Below are 19,020 nucleotides of genomic sequence, written 5' to 3'. Positions count from 1 at the left end.
TAAGCCTCTTTCACAAATATTATCTTCTACGAGCTGGGAAATGAGAAAAAAAGTACTTTTAAAATGACCTGGAGAATTTAATCAGTCAAAAAGAGAAAGGCTCAAATCACATTTTTTTAACTCTTTTGCTTGAATCATACTCTGTTCGAAAGTCTGATAGAAGATATTTCAGGCTGACAGTTTCTCTTCCTCAAGTTCCATCTGTGTTCAGACTCTGGGCATCCTGGGTCTTTTTATCTGGATAGAAATCAAATCCTAGTACAGCATCAGAATGTTCTACCCTCTTGCAATGGCATTTAGATTCCTCTGCTGCTATTTCAAAAGACGTCCAAACCTATAAATATTAAGCTATGTTTTGGGTCCCTAACCTTGAGGGAGGGCAGATGCCATTTAATTTTGCCAAGGGAAGAGAAAAGGTGCCAGTGTAGGCAAGGGGAAGAAACAAAATAAAACAAAACAAAACCAAAAATGTCAAATCTGATTGATTAAAAACCAGGTAGGCAAATCAGCAAGGGCTGGTCCAACGTCACTGGAGAGTGAGGTCAGACAGGGCTGTTTTAAAATTATTTGGTATTTTCAGAAATTGATTACTTAGGGAGAGCATTAAGAAGTAGCTGTGCACCTTCATTTAATGGGCCAGTGCCTCTTGTACAGGGCTGGAGTCGTCACATTCAATCTCATCTACTCCTTGTTAAGTTGTGCTTTCTTCTGGAGCGTGTTTATTTATTACAGATGCTATAAGCATAAACGACAAACTAGAATAATAAATAATTCCCTAAATGGGATTTTGTGAGCAACACCTCCCCGCCCATCTCTCTACTCCCAACACCCAATGTGACAGACACCATTGCTTATAAGCCTGTGAATGTCTGTGGGCCTGAGACACAAATTCTTTTCTGTCCGAGCATACATTGCTGTAGGTAGACAGCAACTGATGTGGAGAGAACTGAGGGACACTGGGATGTCCTCCTATTCCCCAAAAGTGCTCCTCAGTCATGCACTCCTTGAAGGGACATCCCATTGTTTCTTTGAGTTGGGAACACCCTTTGCAAATATAAACAGTCTTGGGAGAAGCATCATTTGTTATTGCAGTCATATGTATACAACCTAGGGTAAATTCATTTTGTTGATCATTCTCCCACCCTGTCAGCTGGAAACAGGCCCTGAAAGGAAAGGTTGCTGAGAAGGAAAAAAGCGAGGAAAATTTTGGAGTATGGGTCATGGACCAAGGAGCTGTAGTTGGGTACCACCTCATCATGTGAGAAGAGAGCAAGTTTAGTGAAAATACACACACACACACACACACACACACAATCCACTCAAAATCAAAAGTCAACATTCATCTTTAATTTCAAATCTGATAACTGACTAAAGATGCCTTCATTTATCCAGAGATCATTTCAAAACTCCTACTATGACATGGTGAGAGTCCTCACTAGAAACTCAGCTGGCTTACTCCTACACACATTTTCTTTTTTACTTCGACAGTAAGAACACACCGTCCACATCCCTCTCTTCATAGCTCTACAACTTTTAAAGTTGATCTCTAACTGCAATTCCATGAGCCCAGTCACCTATTTCTTTGACTAAAATTTTCTTAGTCTGATTTCCCATTGATATTTGTGATGTTCAATTCTATGTTTGTACTTGTGTTCCCGGATGATTTCATTTCCCACATATAGATTACAAACTCTTTATGACAATAACTGCGTTATGTTTCTTGTATCTCCAGCACATGGCTGCATCCAGGACCCAATACCTGTATAAAATCAAAAAATCACTTATCCCCTATTCTTTAAAAACGCACTCCATGGTGGAATTTGGATGAGGCGCATGTATTGGAATCACTGACAATTTCCACACTCGTGGTGTAGAACTGAATACTCCTCCCGATACCATAACTTTATGGATTTTATATATCCCTCCAAAGTGAATCTTACAAGTATCTTTCTAAAAAGGCAAGAGAATTCCTTTATGATGTTTACTTCCTAAGAGTAAAGACATAAAATGTACCAATGCATGCAGCATCCACTGGTGAAAAATGCAATACTACTTAGGCTTGTATTTTTCAGCTATCCAGCAATGCACTTAGTTTCTTTCTAATTAGGCATTCTAAGAATCTAATGTCCTCTTGTGTTTACCCTGCAACAACTGTAACCCAGTAGCCTGACATCACAGTATGTCTCCCCAGAAATAATTACTCCATGGCAAAGGCAGCAATGTGAGTGTATCCTAAGACAAAACAGCAAGGAGGGGGGGCCCAAAGGCAGCACTTCCTATTCAGATACAAACAGGGTGCACAATTAACACATCACCAATTTTAATAAACCTGATGAAAGGTAAGTAGATTTGATATGAAAGTCAAATATACTTGAGATTCCCTCTTCTCCAAGAGTCCCTCTTTAAATTAAGACTTTGCCAGGTGATTAAGAAGAATGCCAGCGCTTCAAAGGGAAGCAGAGCCTTGTTCTTTGCTGCTCCACGGGCGACCAGCTCCCTTTCCCTTCGGTCCAGATGGAGGCTTTGTTCTCCCGAAGTTGGTCAGGTGCTGTGCCTGTCCAAAAAAAGGGAAGCGAGCGAAGCTTTAGGAGCCCGCACCTGTTTAAAAAGCAATGCCGCTCCCTCAGCTCCAAAGCCCCGAACATCAAATGCCTCCCTTTGCCAGGCAGCTTGGCTATTCCCCAGGCGTTTTCAATCTAGTTGGGTAAAACAAAAATTGCATAATTTGTCATTATTTTCAAGGAATGAGATGTGCCTTCCACAATCCCTTTCGAGTTAAATACAATGACGCTGAGCTTCCCGTGAATGCCAATGCCTTCTTTCTCAGAAAGAATAGACATAAAGAATGGGAAAAGAAACAGCCAATTGATTGCCTGTAATTTGCTCTGGTATTTGTTATTGATGTATTCTTTCTATGCATTTTAGGGATAGGTAGCAAAAAAATTATTTTTCCAGGTCTTCCATAAAGAGAAGCCAACCCCTCTGAAAAAAGTCGGGACAGGAAGCCAGGACTTCTGAGTCAACTTCAAGATTCAAAACAAATAAATCACATCAATTTAGGCAAGTCACAAGTCCTAATCATTCAATTTCCTCATCTTTAAAATATGGATTAAAATTATCTCCTCTAAATAGATCCCATTTAATTATGAAGCTAAAGTGAAAAAAAATTGATAAGAAAGTGCTTTAAAACATTTAATATTCTCTATAAATGTAAAGTAGTTTGAAAAATAAGGAGTGGGACAGGACTTATAGACAGGGATCCTATCGCTCTTTCTAAGGTGAAAAGCTTCAAATCCAGGTGGAAAGGGGAGTGAGGAGCAAAGAAAACAACTCAGAACCCTCGTTGGAAAGCAAGGGCATCCTAAATCTCATCTATTAAGAGCAGAGAAAAACACCTAAAAACCGCCACCATATTTTTTTGTGTACAGTGCCTTTCTGTTGCCACTTGGTTACAACAATAGTGGAGAAAAGTAGGCCCATAAAGCAAGATTGATTGCTGGGAAGATGATCAATTGCTTCTGTGAAAGGGGAAAAAACTGATAAATGTTTTTTTTTCCCTCTCTTCACAACCTTTTGCGAAAGCTGTGCAAAATGTGTCATGCATAAAAAGTATGCAATTTTCATGTAATTAGAGGAACACAAGATGAAAATGAGTTCCATCAGAGCAATCAAGGATGGTAATGTGGTATGTATTTGTCAGTGCCTATTTGTCATGAAAGCAAAACCCAACAAGTTATATATTTTATTTTATTTTAACTCTGAAAAACATAAATGCCATTTTGCCATGGCCAAATCTATAAATTTCAATAATCCCCCCCTTTTTTTGGAACTGCAGATTAGATCATTTTGCTCTTTTAAAGAATAGAATACTATCTTATGAAAAACACTGAGATTACAGGACAGATTTATTCCATGGAGGGTCAGATTTACGACAGGAGGTGATAGGTTTACAGTTTGCTATACAAGAAACACACTATAATTTATTTTCTCTAAAAATACACTTGCATCTTACACTAGCATGTGCTTCTGATCCCATCCCCATCCCTCCAAAACCAACAGTATTAGGTTTTTACGTTCTTGTTGGGCAAAAGGACATAAATTTTTCTTCTTTACTCTTACTTTTCCCTCCCTTCCTCCCTTTCTCTCTTCCTCGCTTCCTCCCTCCCTGCCTTCCTTTCTTTCTTCCTGCCTTCCTTTCTTCCTTTGCTGCTTCCTTCTTCCCCATTCATCCAGTTATTTATTCATTTATTATGCTATTTGAAACCATTTACTGGACATCAAAATTGTGCCAAGCATGCTAAATTCTGGTAATATAAAAGGAAAAAAAGACCTGCCCCATGTTTTCAAGCTGCTTTCACTTAGTGGGGACAGAGACAACTGAGCAATCCATGCAGTAGGATAGCGTCACATGAGGATTAGATTCAGGAGTGTATGGGGTTAGTTTTTGCTCTGATTGGCAAAGCTAGTGGGAAGATTGCACTGGAATAGCTCAGTCCTGCTGTAGGAAGTAGTTAGGCCAGATGTGGGAAAAGGCTGTCCAGGCAGAGGAACGAGTAAAGGCAAAAGCTGCGAGGAAAGCTTTGTGAAAGTGCAGCTAGTCAATTATATCTGTGGTGGAAATTGTGAGAAGGCAAGTAATAAGGCCAATGAAGTGAATTAGAAAAGGACAAATGGGGAAGATCCTTACAGGCCAGGCTGATGTCTGTCTCAGTGCAACAGGAAGGCTTTTAATGTTTAAAGCAGAAAGATGGTATAATCAAATCCGCATGTAGAAGATGCTCCAGTGGCAGCGGGGAGATGGATGTGAGTGGGTAAAACCAGTTAGGCATCTATTACAGTAGCCCAGCTGAGAGCTAGTGACAGTTGGAGCCAAGGTAAGCAATAGCCAAATCTGAGATACCTCGCAGAATTTACGTGATTTAGAAATGGATTCTAAATAGGGATGGGGCAAACGGAGGACTTCAAGTATTGAACACAGGCAACTGAGTGGATAGTCATACTCTTCAGTAACTTGAGGAACACAGGAAATGGAGCAAATATTACTTGGAAGATAATGAGTTACAATTTGGACCTGGTTAATTTGAGATAATGGTGGAATGCTAGATAATCATTGTATACACAATCTGGAGAGTAGGAATCCAGACACTTTTCCCTTCCTGAAATATTGTGAGCTTGTAAGGTTGTTAGACCGAAGGTTGTCCAGAAAACACTCATTCATGCATTAAAAAATATATATTGAGGGGCACCTGGCTGGCTCAATCAGTTAAGCGTCTGACTTCCGGCTCAGGTCATGATCTCATGGTTCATGGGTTTGAGCCCTACTTCAGGCTCTGTGCTGACAGCTCGGAGCCTGGAGCCTGCTTCAGATTCTGTGCCCCTCTCTTGCTCTGCTCCTCCCCCACTCATGCTCTGTCTCTCCCTCTCTCAAGAATAAATAAACATTAAAAAATAAAAAAATAAATTTATATATAGCACCTATAATGTATAAAGAAACAGTAAAGACAAGAGCTATCTCTGAAATTAGACATTTTAAACTCAAACCCTACCTCTGCCCGTTATGAACTCTGACACAGGGCATTTACAATACCCCGTTAAGTCTCAGGTTCCTTCTCTGTGAAATGAAAGTGATCACATCTACACTACAGAATGAATTATGAGGTTTAAGGGAGAGGAAGCACACCGAGTAACTAGCTCAGGGCCTCACATATGGTTATATAATTAGCATTATTGAGACCCAAGTCACTGAAATGTATGTGAAGTCAACAAATATAAAAATATTTCCAGGAAATTTGAGCCTTCAAATTATTATTATTATTATTATTATTATTCCTTCTATCTAGTGGCAACTAAAGCTGAATAGGTCATCTAAAAACGCTTAGAAAAATTACAATTTGGTAGCTCAATATAGCAAATAACTCTTATTGTACATCCACTACTGAGAAAATATGAGCTATATTTACAATTATGCCAATGCTAGTAATAATGATAATAATAATAACAGCTAATGTTTATGTAGTGTTTTCCCATTTACTGAACACTTTAACATATATTTGCCTCTAATATTCTTTTCATATAGTGTCCTTTTCTGACTTGGATATCAAGGTATTGTAAACTCAGTTTGGAAGTATTCCACCTCCTATTTTTTGAAAGAGTTTGAGAAGTTTGGTATTAATTCTTCTTTAAATGTTGGGTAGAATTCACCTGTTAAGCCACCTGGTCCTGTACTTTCATTTTTGGGGAGTTTTTGGATTACTGATTCAATCTCTTTACTACTAATCAGTGATCTATTTCTTCATGATTCAGTCTATGTAGGTTGTATGTTTCTAGGAATTTAATTTTGTAGATTGTCAAATTTGTTCATATAATATTGTTTGTAATAGTTTCTTATGATCCTTTTTATTTGTGTGGTATCAGCTATAATGTTTCCTCTTTTATTTATAATTTTATTTATTTGAATCCTCTTTCTTCTGGGTTTGTCTATTTTATCTTTTCAAAAAAAAAACTGCCCTTGGTTTCATCAGCCTTTCTTACTGTTTTTTTCTTGTCTCTGAATCATTTATTTCTTTTCTGATACAACTAACTTTGGGTATAGTTTGTTCTTTTTCTAGACCCTAAGATGTAGTGAGGTTGCTTATCTGCGATCTTTTTTCTTAATGGAAAACATTTATTGCTATAAGCTGCTCTTTAGAACCATTTTTGCTGCAGCCCATAAGTCTTGGCACGTTACATTCCCAAGTTCACTTGTCTGAAGATGTTTTTTGGATTCTTCTTTTGACTTCTTCTTTAACCCATGGATTATTCAGGAGCATTTTCTTTAATCACCACACACTTGTGACTTTTCCAGTTTTCATCTTGTAATGAATTGGTACTTTCATACCATTGAGATCAGAAAAAATGCTTGATATGATTTCAATTTTCTTAAATTTAGGAAGATGTGTTTTGTGGCCTAACATATTACCTAGTCTGGAAAATGTTCCATGTACACTTGAGAATAACGTGTATTCTGCTGCTGTTCAATAGAATGTTCTATGTATGTTGGTTAGATACATTTGGTCTGATACATGGTTGAAATCCAGTGTTTCCCTATTGATTTTCTGTCTGAATGATCTATCCATTGTTGAAAGTGGGGTATTGAAATCCCCTGATCATATTGTATTGTTACTTCTCCCTTCAGATATGTTAATATTTGCTTTATATACTCAGGCACTCCTTTGTTCGGTGCATAAATATTTACAAATATTATATCCTCTTGATAGATTGATCCCTCTATCATTATATAATGACCTTCTTTGTCTTTTGTTACAATTTTTGGCTTATAGTCTATTTTGTCTAATGTAAGTATATCCACTTATATGATTTTGTTAAAAGTAGGACGATGATACAATTCTGGCCAATAAGATTGAAAATGATGTCTGGTAGACAGCTTCTGGAAAGTTTTCCTTGGGTTAAAAGGGAAAAAATGTATAAGAAAAGGAAGATGGAAAAGGAAAAATCCCTCATTAAAAACCCAATATAGATTTTTGATGGGCAGGTACCCCCAGTGTGTTACTACTAGCAGAGGAAATCCCAATTGCCCAAACTTGCCACCTGCTCATTATATGAGCATCTCTAGGCTGGGACATCCAAATGACCATCCTTTCAGTAATATGATACCCTGTGCTTTCTATAATACTTTCTGGCAAGTACTTATTTCTTGCTCATTATTTATTTGTTTACTATGGAGGAAGGATTTGGGGTGTGGTTGTTTAAAACTGTTTTCTCACTATCCAACAATCCAATGAGTATTTGACAATTATCAATTTAATATGCTAGAGTAACATCTCTAATTTACATTTCTTTCTTATTTCCTGTTTTATTTCTTCCTTTCTATAATGTGTGCAACATTTGTGTTCTATTCCTCATGAATATACTTCTAATCACTCTCAAGGTAATTTTTTTTTTATTTTGCCAATTGCTTACTCCTCTAAAAAATTTCTCTCTCTCTCTCTCTCTCTCTCTCTCTTTAACTAAGTTGCATTTTCTTTCACTTTTGTAAACTGGGACAAATGGTTCCCGAATTTTATAATGTTGGAGCATCCTGAAACTAAGGGTTTTGGTGTTACCTCTTCTCTTCTTCGAGGTTAATTTAGTATTTTTTAAAATTACTTATTGTTTTCATTGGTACTTGTTCTATAAAACAATATGCACAATAATTTTTATTTTGCTTTCTTTGTCATTTGTCTTTATTTTGTACAGTCATTTAAAGTATGCTTAGAGAACACTTTCTGATATCAATAACTTAGATGTCAGTAAGCTTTTTCTGTCAAGGCCCAAGGAAAATTATTTAGGCCACATGTCTCAACTATTCCACTCTGCAACTGTAGCCCAGAAGCAGCCATAGACAATACATAAAAAGATGAGTGTGGGTGGGCCTTACTACTACTTTATTTACCAAAGCAGGAGATGGGCTACATTCCACGGACTGTAGTTTGCTAATGCCTGTAAATCTAATCCATTAGTTTTCTTCTTCTTTTTTTAATCCATTAGTTTTCTATATTCTGGGTGGACAGAGAATCCCTTCAGGTTCCCCCAGGTGATTTAACTATTAGCAGTTCTGCAGTTCTAACAGTTTTGGAAAGAAGATCTTGAGGCTCTGAGTACCCCAGTTGTGGTACCTACATCATCTACCCATTTCTAATGTCAAACACGTTACCTAAAATAAAGACTAGATAATGTAAAGTTTTAAGTCTGTAGGTTTATTATAATCAAGATTTTAATAAGTCAGATTCCATTTCAAGTAATATACATCATCGTGTCTCTTTTCCTCATCCTGTTAAATCAGAATTTTTTCCCTCTAATTTATTTTTACCCACAGGTATATGGAAGTCACAACTTTATGGTCATAACTAGGTCCCTGGCTTCTCACTGCAAAATAAGAAAATATCACCAAAGAGGGGCTGAGCATATTTTTTACACAATAATGTGGTATGAACTGAAGGATGTACTGCACCTGACTGCATTTTTTTTGGTCAAAAATTATTTGGCTATGTTTATGTGCATCTATTTCAGGACTCTATTCTGATTGAGTAATCAAGACAGTGTGGTAGTAGTGATGGAATATATATGTAGATCAATGCCTCTGAAGGCGGGTCACAGGGGAACCCTGTTCATGGTGTTCGCCCTGGGTGCGATCCATTGATCTACATTGATCTACATATATATTCCATCACTACTACCACACTGTCTTGATTACCATAGCTTTATAGTAAGTACCAAAGTCAGGTCATGTCTGCCCTGTAATTTGACTCTTCTTCCTCAATAATCTGTTGGTTTTTGTGGGTCTTTTGCTTCCCCCTATAAACTTTAGAATTGGTTGTCAATGTCCACAAAATAACATCCCCAAATCTGAATTAGAATTGCATTCAACCTATTGATCAAATTGGGAAGAATTGACACGTTGGCATTACTGAGTCTTCCCATCTAGGAGCATGAAATGTCTCTCCATTTATTTAATTCTTCTTTACTTTTGTTCATAAGAGTTTTATAGTTTTCTTTAAATAGAGTTTGTACATATTTTATTAGAATTATACATTAGTATTTGATTTTGGTGGTGCTAATGTAAATGATATTGTATCTTTAATTTCACATTCCATTTGTTAATTGCTGATAAATAGAAAAGTGATTAACTGTTGTATATAAACCTTGTAGCCTGCAGTCTTGTTATAATTGCTTATTAGTTCCAGGAGTTGTTGGTGGTGGTGGTAGTGGTGTTTCTTTTAGTTTTTCTACATATATGGTCATGTTATCTGTGAACAAAGATAGTTTTATTTCTTCCCTCCTAATTTATATACATGTTATTTCCTTTTCTTGTCTTACTGAATTAGCTAGTACTTTCAGTATGAAAAGGGGTGGTGAGAAGGGACTTCTTTACCTTGTACCTAATCTTAGTGGGAAACCTTTGAGTTCTTTACAGTTTAGTATAATGTTAGATATAGATTTTTTAAAGAAAATCTTTATCAAGTTAAGGAAGTTCTCCTTTATTCTTTGTTTATTGAGACTGACTGCATTCTTCTAACTGAATTGTAGATACAGAGCAGTAGGAAAAGTGACTATTATTTTTTTTTAATGTTTATCTATTTATTTTGAGAGAGAGAGAGAGGGAGAAGGTGAGTGGGAGAGGGGCAGAGAGAGAGGGAGAGAGAGAGTATCCCAAGCAGGCTCCACAATGTCAGTTCAATGTGAGGCTTGAACCCATGAACCATGAAATGATGACCTGAGCTGAAATCAAGGGTCAGATGTTTAACCAGCCAAACCACCCAGGCACCCTGAAAAGTGACTAGATTATTCTTAAAGCTAAAACAGTTTCATGAACTCAGAAACTCCCAGTGATTTCAGACATGTGACAGTCATCCTTTATTTCTAACTTTACGACAAGTTAATGATGTACCTTGCTATGACCCCTTTACCCCCCTTTCATTTTCACAGGATAGGGCTTTGATTACTGACCTTTTGCTTATTCTGAAACACAACGATCTCTTGCTCCTTAGAAACCCATCTGCTCACATAGTTAATGGCCATTTGCTCTTTTCCTGTTTCTCCTGAGTTACCTTGACTCTTTGCTCATGCCTGTTTATAACCTCTAGCAATGCGAAGTTTCCTAACCTTAGTTTATAGACCTAGAGCCCCAGTTTATTGAAGCTCAATCCTTACCTGGAATTCTCTTGCTAATGTTATATGAGGAAAGTAGACTGAATCTGAACTGTTCATATTTCCACTTCTAAAATGTAAAGAGAGAGCAAATGTTAATGCAAGTAGAGAAGTTTAAAGTAATGAAAGATGACTTACCAAAAAGCAACCAGAAAAAATGAAGAATAGACTCCATGGGATGTATGCATATGCAGTGTGTGTGCATGTATGTGTGTGTACATATGAGTATCTGAACTTGAATTTCAAGGATTTAAAACTCAGTAAATATAACAGCCTTAATTTTTCTGGTAAATTATTGGTGAATAATTTCTCTTGATGAGTCTTGGAAAATATCTTCCCAAAAGGCAAATGAGAAGGATTCCGAATAATCTAAGACAAAGAATGGAAACTAAGACAAAGAATTGTAGGTAAAATTTGGGCTTCTGCCAGTAAGTCTTGAGTAGGATAATTCTATCTCTCTTGATATAAATTACAATCAAATGCATATTATTTCTTATTTAATTGTTAGATAAAACTAGATGAGTTAGATTTGACCTGAAGAGGAGATTAAATGGAATAGTGTAAAGTATAATTTGAGATTTGGGAGGCTATAGGTATACACCTAGATACAGACAAAAATCATTAGAGAGCCCTTGTTAACTCAGCGTCACTACTCTAAGTTCTGGTCTCTGGTCCATGCAAAGATTTCAGGACCATGAAAAGCATATTTTTAAGGAAAATATTACAATCTTCAGTTAGCAGGGGTTTTTGTCCAAGACCCAGATGGAAGGTGTCAACAAAATAAACTTGTCCCCCACCTCTATCTTTACCCCCTATTGATAAACAAACCTATACCACTGGGTTTGTTTATTCCAAAGTGAATAAGCATGTGCTCACCACCAACAAAACATTGCTGGTTTCACACTCCAGTGACTCTAAGGCCATCTGTCCAGGTATTAAGTGTTTTGATTCTTCCTTGACCATAAAATGGTTATCAAGTATGATATTCTGCAAGCTCCATCCACAGACTCCTGACTGAGGTAATGAAGATAGGCTCGAGGCTCTCTATACAGGAGAATCTGAGAACCAGGAATGACATAAAGCAATATGAACACTTAGGAGATAGGAGGCAGAAAATCTGAGTTCTAGTAGGATTATGCTCCAAAATATGTAAACGAAGGTACTTCTGTTAGCTTTAATATTGGTTAAAAGAGGGTGTTGAATATGTGTGTAAACACAGTCCCTGATTGTTCAGTGCACTGTGCTAGGCATCACAGTACACATAAGGATGGGTAAAAGTCCTCACTTTGGAGGGTGTTCAATAAAATTGGGGGTCTCCAACAAGTACACAGGGTGGGATATAAAGCAAGTCTGTACAAAAAGAAAAACTATGCAGAGAGGATGAGAGAGAGGGAACGAAAAAATCTGACATTCTTGAAGAGGCGTTCAAAAACTGGTTGCACTTACTAGAGCAGATCCACAATTCTTGGGCTTTTGCCAGGACTTGATACCCATATGAAATTATGGGTTCCACACTGCTACAGGCTATGACACAAGTAAAGAGGCTTTGAATTTTACTGGAAAACAATATGAACTCTATCCCTTTCTTTCCTACCCAAAATTCATTGAGAATTGCAAGTGAGTAAAATCTATAACATATTTTCAACAGAAGTAAATAATTTAACATTTTAAGTAGTTATTCTTATTAGCACTTGTACTTCACCTCAAAGTCAAAGAATCCACACCAATTGAAAAAGGGACAGAGTTTTGAATCTTTGAGGTTTTTTTGGTTAGAAATGAAGAGTAAAACACTAAATAATCATGAAAAAATATTACTAGCATTTTTTATTTAAAAAAAGAGGGTAGAAGATATAATCAGCCATAAATATTCAGCAATTGATTATCAAAAATGTGTACTAGGCTTCTGGATATAATCTGAAATGTAGTTTTAAGTATTCATATAAAAATGGATTTATAATATAATGGAATAAGCAGTTTGCAATCTATCTGATGTGACTACATATCGATATTTATTCTCTCTCCTATCTTCTTTATCTTCTTGATGACATTGTCTCAGCGAGACATTAGGAAAATAGAAAACAAGTGAATTCTAGGTCAATGCTGGCACCTCAAGACACAGATAGTCAATATCACAACTTGAATATATTGAGCCATATTGGGGCAGTTGGACGAGGCTGAGATTCTCTCTACTGAATCCAACTCACCTGCCCCAATTTGGTCTCAGTGCCTGGGAAGCAACTTGGATGAAAAGGGCATGCATTTGTGAAGCAAGTAGAACTGAGATAAAACATGTTTCATCCCTGGGTCATCTTGAAACATTAAGTATACTCCCTAAGCCACACCTTTTGCTTAAAAGGATACTAGCATCTACCTTTTGGTGAATATTATACATTTTGCCTTGCATTTGCCTACTGGAGCTTTAGACCTGCTAACTCACTGCATCCAGACAACCCTGCTCGGAAATCAAATGATATAATGTATATACATCTATGTAATAAACACTCAATGCATTTTTTCTTATCTTAATTTTACACTCACATGATATTAACCCATCAATTTGATATGTTCCACTTAGAGAGCTATGGGAGTTTATATAGAAGAGAAACTTCTGTCCAGGATGGAAATAGTAACTTCACCTTATGATCAATGTATCTATAGGGCAATAGCAAATGTTTTGATTCACTTCGCCTTTACTTTGCTTAATGCACTTAAAACTCTCTTCACCCATACCTTCTATGATAAACAGGCCTACAGTGCCGTTCATAGAAAAATAAATACGTAAATAAATAAATAAATAGATTCCCAGAGCCAGCTTGGAAGAACGTTTGATAATCTGAACCATTACGGAGGTGAAATTTCATTACACAGATGGTGACATCCCGATGTCTATCATCAAAACACAGCAGGTAGAAACTATCAGCCAGGCCCATTCCCTTCTATAAAATTACACTTATATTAATGTCACTCCAGATTTCATTATGCGGAAAATGATATTGCACAGATCTCCAGCACTAGGAGGGCAGCAGGGGGTGGGGGGTAGGAGTGGTGAGGGAAGAATAAGGGGGTAGTGATGGGAGGGTGGCAAAAGAAACTGTCTGTAGAGAGGCCATAGAAACAAATTCAGATGAGAGCTGCCCAGAACTGGCAGATAGAATAAAAGTATATAAATGTATATATATATTTTAAAAATTCTCATTGATTCTGCTGCCAGTTCCTGCTGCCTCTTGATTGACTAGCGGCCAGATGTCCTCTGCAAGCCCCCAATGGAATGTTTAAAAGACCCTCCTGTGGGAAGCAAGGAGATTTGCAGTTAATTTTTATTAATGAAGGATGACAGGTATCTCTGTTTAGCCAACAAGATGTTACACCAGTCCAAGACAAACGCCCCTGTGTTTGGAGCAGGCATCCACACTCCCATTGAATGTCTCTCTATCTCTGTCTGTCTCTCTCATACACACACACACACACACACACACACACACTTAAACATACACATGGGCAGTAGGGAATTGATTAAGAAACAAAGGAAAACATCTCTGTATTTATATGTGTGTATTCTGCTATCGAAAGAGGGAGGAATGAGGATTGCATGAGAGCCTCCTGCGTGGAATGGAGGTGGATGATAGCAAACCCTACTCATTTCTGCTGCTGTCTCCCATTATTCCTTTCTGGCCCCACACCTTCTCCTTTCTGTTCACTCCCCCTAGAGAAATTGTTACCCTTTCTGATAGGAATTAGGGTGCCATATTACTTTTCTAATTGGCCCAGCTACCTCCACTTGGGCCTTTCTGTTTTACCTTCCATGCTGTGGCAAGATTGGTCATTCCATAATACAAGCCTATTGAGTTAAGTTTCTGATGAGGCCTTCCAGGCCTCTTCTGATTTATCAGATAAGTGAAAATTTCTCACTATGACCCTTGGGACACATTATAGTACAGAACCTGACTACATCTCCAGGTTTGGTTTCTTTCTGTGCCTATTTGGTTTGCCCTCCTTAATTTTTTTTTTTTTGTTTTATTCTTCCTATTCACATGGATTTCTCATCTTTCTTTTTTATTTTTTTTTTATTTTTTTTTTCAACTTTTTTTTTTATTTTTGGGACAGAGAGAGACAGAGCATGAACGGGGGAGGGGCAGAGAGAGAGGGAGACACAGAATCGGAAACGGGCTCCAGGCTCCTAGCCATCAGCCCAGAGCCTGACGCGGGGCTCGAACTCACGGACCGCGAGATCGTGACCTGGCTGAAGTCGGACGCTTAACCGACTGCGCCACCCAGGCGCCCCGGATTTCTCATCTTTCTAAACTTGGCTATAGACTTGATAATGTGAGGATTTCCTCCCTAAGATGTACCCTTCCTTCTGCAAATGATCATTGATTATTCACCAATGTTAGGGATTCATAAAATAATACTAAAATAATACTTTCGGCAATTTGATTTCATGTCCTATTTTAACCCCATTATGCTGCTCCTTTGATGTGCGCTACCTTTCCTGCTCTAAACCCACGGAGGAAGTATGGTATCCTGCACTTGATGACTTGCTTATATCATCCCTTCCTAGGAAATAGTCATCACACATATCTTGGCTTGAACCCTACCCAACCTTAAAGAACAGCTCATCCTATCTTCTCTATGAAAATTTCAAGTATTTTGACCTCTATTCATCTCTTCTCTAACTATATAATATTTATGTAGAGTATACTTTTGCATGTAACTTTTATTGCTTTCTAAGAGATGTCTAATAGTCTGGTCTCATCAAATGGAGTATAATCTCCACTGGTTATAGCATCTTTTAAAAAACTTCTCACAGTACTAATCTTAGAGTGTCAGTAGTGCCTTAGAGTAGACAGTGAATATATAACAAAGAATGGCTGAAACAAGGAATGAATTAACGAGTAGTGCTGCTCATGAAGGAATTGTTGGATGAGTTTTATTTTTAATATTTAATTTTTTTCATGTTTATTTATTTTGAGAGAGAGCAAGAGCAGGAAAGGGGCAAAGAGAGAAGGGGGGAGGGAGAGAGAGAGAGAGAGAGGGAGAGAATCCCAAGCAGGCTCCACACTATCAGCACAGATTCTAATGCTGGGCTCAATCTCAAGAACTCAAGGTCATTACCTGAGCCAAAATCAAGAGCCACAGACTCAACCAACTGATTCACCCAGGCACCCCTATTTTTTTATTTTAATGAGCATTTATGTATTGTATTTAAAATACATACATTATATTTTATATTTGTATATATATTATACTTTTACCGTATTATATATTATCTTCTATTTATAAGTATTATGTTATATTATATTTTTGTGATATTTGTATTCCTAGTTCCCCATTCACATTGTTTTGCAGCTTCAGGAACCATAATACTCTCAGTTACCCTTTCCTGAGGTCATTTCATGCCTCAAGATTAAACAATTATAATGTCATTCTTTTGCCATGTAGACTCCTCAGGTATTCTTCCTGGGGTTCCTTTATCTTTTTTTCACACTTCTTTTTACAGGAAATTGTATGAATTAAAAGACCAAAACTAGGATTTGACTTATGGGCTGCAGAACTTTACGAAATACCCTCAGTATTTAAATGTTGCAGTCTTAACCAGGGTTTTCCAAACTTTCAGGTACCCACCAATCAGTTACTGGGGCTTGTTGACTTTCAGCCAGAAAACTCACAGAGGTTTCAGCACAATATGCTTTAGGGACTGTCTGGAATTATAATAGTTTTACTCCACATGTGATTCTCTGCAGGTGCAATACAGAGAGCATTTTGAGAAATATTAGTTAGAGATCAATTAAATGGAAATGTATGAGTATGTATATAAAGTTATTAGTAGGCAAAATTGAACACCAGCAACCTGATTATCTTCTTCTACTACTGTCTATAACATATTTTTTTACCTTCACTCAACAAGAAATTCTGAGTTCCACAGCATGTATCATTCCATTCATATCTGCATTCTCCACCAAAAACTACAGTTACAAAATTACCCCCACTCCAATCAGACTTTTCATTTACCAAGTCAAATAACACCCAGGGATTGATTTCATTAGTTAGAACATTAATAATACAACGCAAATGGCTATAGAATGGATGAAATTAGGCTCTTCAAATTGCCCTCTTTAATCCAAATTAATCTTCAATTGGTGCAGGATACTTCCATCTTTTTTTGTGATTTTCTTTCTCTAGCACTAGCCCATTTCCAGTCTGTAATTTGCCTAAGCCCCCTCCCATTACCCAATTCCTGATATGACTAGAAAACACACAGACACATATGCGTGTGCGCGCACACACACACACACACACCTGAATTTCAATGACAAATTTATTGTACTATTCCCTAGCCTTAAGTCTCATTAAACTGTTTGTTCTTGACTAAATTCATAAATAGTTTTAAACTTTCCTTAAGGCCAGTATGGTACAGTCATCCCTAAGTAGAAGATTGAATCGACACAGTGTATGCTTTATATAAAAGAACAAAAAGGGGCATCTGTGTGGCTCAGTCAGTTAAGCGTCCAACTTCAACTCAGGTCATGATATCACAGTATCATGAGTTCGAGTCCTGCATCGGGCATGGAGTCTGCTTAGGATCCTCTGTCTCCCTCTCTCTCTGCCCCTCCCTGACTTGTTCTCTCTTTCTCTCCCTCTCTGTCTCTCTCAAAAATAAACATTTAAAAAATTTGACTTGGACTTATAGTCAATCAACTCAATCAGTTTGAATACTACTTCTCTATCACAGGAAATCCAATTTAACTTATTTAAGGTAAAATGTAGACACAATAAAATCCATGTTAAGTGTACATTTTGGTAACTTTTAAAAACTATACACACATATTTAACTACCAATACAATTAATTTATAGAACATTTCCAAACACTCCCAAATATTCCCAGGCACCTTCAAACTCACCCACTCCTCCCCCTTCACGCCCTGCACTGGGCAAATACAGATCTACTTGCACTCAATTTTCATTTTCTAAAAATTCATATAAATGTAAACATATACATAGCATATACATTTTCATAACTGACTTCTTTAACTCAGCATGCTATTTTTAAGATACAGCCATGTTGTTTTATGTATTAGTGGTTTGCTGTGCCATTGCTATATTCCATTATGTGGAGGTACAACATTTTGTTTATGTGTTTACCTACAGATGGAAGTTTAGGTTGGAGGCTTATTATAAATAAAACTACCAGGAAAATTTGAGAACAAGTCTTTGTTTGGAGATGTTTTTATTTCTCTCAGGTAGATACCTCATACTGAGGTACATGTCAAGTGTGTATTTTAAATTTATGAAAAATTGCCAGTTTTCCTTAGTGCTTGTGCCTTCTTAAATTCCCACCAAAAAATATAAAAGTTCATTTGCTGCACACCCTGACCATCATATAGGCAGTCTTTTTAATTTTAGTAATTCTAGTGCTTGTGTAGTGGTATCTCATTATGGTTTAATTTGTATTTCTCTGATTTGATTAGTAACGATGAGATCACCGTGCTTGTTGGTTATTCACAACACCTCTTCTGAAGTATCTATTCACATATCCTGCACAATATTTTAAGGGTTTGTCTTCTTTTTTTGGAGGTTAGAAAAATGTAACTGACACAATTTTATAGCTTTTTCTTTCATTTTAATAATTGGGTTTTTCAAAGAACAGAAGTCTTTAATTTGTATGAAGTCCGATTTATTCACTTTTTCTTTTATGGTTCATGGTTTTTGCATCCTAAGAAATCTTTGCTTATCAAATGATTGCAATGATTTTCTCTTATGTTTCGTATGAGGAAATTTAGAGTTTTAACTTTTACATTTAGACCTCTCATCCATTTTAAGTTAAATTTTTAATGTCGTGTGAGGTAGGGGTCAAGATTTAGTTTCTTCCTTATGGGTAACCCAGCTGTTCCAGCACAATTTGTTGAATAAAGCTTTCATTTACCTATTACATTACTCTGTCAGCTATGTCAAAAATAATTTGATCCTACATGGGTTGACCCACCTCTGGACTTTTAATTCTGATCTGTTGATTTATATGTCTAGCTTTATATCAATCACATTGTCTTAACAGTTTGCTTGAATCAACATGCGAAGTAGGTCAATAATTGTATTGGGTGTTACATCTTTTTTAAGTCTATTTGATAGGATCTCCTAGTGTTGTGGAATGCATTCCTCTGTCCTGCCTATGTCCAGTAAATTAATAGCAATACATGGTTTCAAGTTCAACGTTATTTAGACCACAGGAAGTACTGGGTGATACTATAAACTCTGATAATTAATCTTTAAAAGAGGAACTTGGAAACTAATTTTTTAATTTCCTTCTTTATTTGTATAATCCCATATTTGATAATTTG

This window comes from Neofelis nebulosa, chromosome 11 (genome assembly GCF_028018385.1).
Source record: "Neofelis nebulosa isolate mNeoNeb1 chromosome 11, mNeoNeb1.pri, whole genome shotgun sequence".
NCBI classification, from domain to species: Eukaryota; Metazoa; Chordata; class Mammalia; order Carnivora; family Felidae; genus Neofelis; species Neofelis nebulosa.
Note: the sequence above shows the minus strand (reverse complement) of the source record.